The 2,625-nt window shown below is 37.7% G+C and overlaps 1 protein-coding gene across 1 annotated transcript in view; it reads left to right on the forward strand.

Annotated features, from left to right (window-relative positions):
- Positions 1–2,625, forward strand: part of ARL6 (ADP ribosylation factor like GTPase 6) — an 81,552-nt gene that overhangs the window by 60,811 nt on the left and 18,116 nt on the right. The window lies entirely within an intron of this gene.

The following is a 2,625-nucleotide window of genomic DNA, read 5'->3' on the forward strand; positions in this document are numbered from 1 at the left end:
AGAATGCTCCTTGGAAGCAAGAATGGCCAGACTTCGTCTCACCTATTTTGGTCATGTTGTCAGAAGGGACCATTCCCTGGAGAAGGATGTCATGCTTGTTAGGGTGGAGGGTCGCCGAAATAGGAGGAGGCCTTCAACGAGATGGATCGACACGGTGTCTGCAGTGATGGACTCAAGTATAGCAGGGATTGTCGGGCTGGCGCGGAATCAGTCAGTGTTTTGTTCTGCCGTGCGTGGGGTCACTATGAGTCGGAAACGACTCGACGGCACTAAACAACAACAACAACAACAATCTATCACAATAGCAATTTACATATCCTTTGTTCCAGCAATCCCACTTCTTGAATTTATCCTACAGACATACTGATCCATATGCAAAATTGCCTATGTACAAGTTTATTTATGAAAGCATTGTTTGTAGTTGTAAAAATTGGGAACAACTTGAATATACCTCAGATGGGTACTGGATGGTGGTTTTTACGTGCCTTTAAGTCAGTTACAACTCATAATAATCCTTTGTATGACAGAATAAAACACTGCCCAATCCTGTGCCATCCTCAGCATCTTTGCTTTGGTTAAGCCCATCATTGCAGCCACTGTCAGTTCATCTCATTGAGGGTCTTCCTCTTTTGTGCTGACCTTCTACTGTACTAAGGATGATGACGTTCTCCAGAGATGGGTTCCTCCTGATAACACGTCCAAAGTACATGCAACAGTGTCTCACCATCCTCTCTTCTAAAGAGCATTCTGGCATACTTCTTCCTAAACAGGTTGGTTCATTCTGGGAGTCCATGGTATATTTAATATTGTTTGCCAACACTATAATTCAAAGGCATCAATTCTTCTTTGGTCTTCCTTATTCATTGTCCAGCTTTCATATGCATATGAGGCTATTGAAAATACTGTTGCTTGGGTCAGGCATCCCTTAGTCTTCAAAGTGACATCTTTGCTTTTGAACACTTTAAAGAGATCTTGTTCAATACATCATTTTATTTCTTGACTGCTGCTTCTTTGGGCATTGATTATGAATATAAGTAAAATTAAATCATTGTGAACTTAAATAATTTCTCCATCTATCATGCTGTTGCTTATTGGTCTAGTTGTGAAGAATTTTGTTTTCTTTCTGTTGAGATGTAATCCATACCAAAGGCTGTCATCTTTAATCTTCATTAGTAAGTGCTTCAAGTCTTCAAGTGTTCTTCACTTTCAGCAAGCAAAGATGTGTCATGTGCATATCGCAGGTTGTTACTGAGTCTTATAATCCTGATGCCATGTTCTTCTTCATAGAGCCATCTTCTGGGATTATTTGCTCAGCATACAGGTTGAATAAATATGGTGAAAGGATACAATCCTGATGCACCTTTCTGGATTTTAAGCCACACAGTATCCTTTTGTTCTGTTTGAACAACTCCCTCTTTATCTGTGTACAAGTTTCTGATGAGCACATTTAAGTGTTCTAGAATGCCTATTCATCACACTGTTATTGAATGCCTTTGCATACTTTATAAAGTATAGGTAAACATCTTTCTGGAATTCTTTGCTTTCAGCCAATATCCATCTGACATCAGCAATGGTATATCTTGTTCCATACCCTCTCTGAATCCATCTTAAATTTCTCATTGTTCCCTGTCAATGTACTGCTGCAATCATTTTTTAATTATCTTCAGCAAAATTTTACTTATGTGTGATATTAAAGATATTATTCACTAATTTCTACATTCTATTGGATCATCTTTCTTTGGAATGGGCATGAATGTGAATCTCTCTAGATTGGCCAAATAGCTGTCTTCCACATTTCTGTGTATGGACGAGTGAGCACCTTCATTGCTACGTCTGTTTGTTAATACATTTCAGTCTGTGTTCTGTCAATTCCTGGAGTCTTGTTGTTTGCCAGTGCCTTCAGTGCCGCTTGAACTTCTTTCTTCAATACCAGTAGATCTTTATCATATGCTACTTCCTGAAATGATTGACTGTCAAATCGATTCTTTTTGGTACAGTGACTCTTTGTATTCTTTCTATCTTTGTCTGATGCTTTCTGCATCCAATATTTTGCCCATAGAAATGTTGAGTATTGCAATTCAAGGCTTGAATTTTTTCTTTAATTCTTTTAGTTTGAGAAATGCCAGCCATGTTCTTCCCTTTAGGTTTTCTAACTCCAAGTCTTTCTACATTTCAGTACTTTGTCTTCTCCAGCTATCCTCTGAAATCTCCTGTTCAGCCTTTACTTCATCATTTCTTCTTTTCACTTTAGCTATTCTTCATTCTAAGAGCAAGTTTCAGAGTCTCTTCTGACAGCTATATTGGTGTTTTCTTTCTTTCCTGTCTTTTTAATGACATTTTGGTTTTGTCATACATTATGGTATGTAGTACTAAAAGAATAGTCCGCAATTCTTAAGACAATAAAGAAGGTACTCTTGATAGGCTGATAAGGGAAGTTAAGTGAAAGGTCAAGTGAAAAGAAAAGATATAAAACAGGAAGTATAGTAGGCTACAGTTTGTGTGAAAAATAACATGATACTTATATTTGCAAATGCTTAAGGTTTCTGGAAAGATGCCAAGAAACTGATGATATGCATTGCTTCCTATAAAGAGTGCATCTAGGTGACCTACCATAAAAATAGAGTT

The sequence above is a fragment of the Orycteropus afer genome, unplaced genomic scaffold, assembly GCF_000298275.1.
Source record: "Orycteropus afer afer isolate SDZICR_OR568_19922 unplaced genomic scaffold, OryAfe1.0 scaffold00412, whole genome shotgun sequence".
Classification (NCBI taxonomy): domain Eukaryota; kingdom Metazoa; phylum Chordata; class Mammalia; order Tubulidentata; family Orycteropodidae; genus Orycteropus; species Orycteropus afer.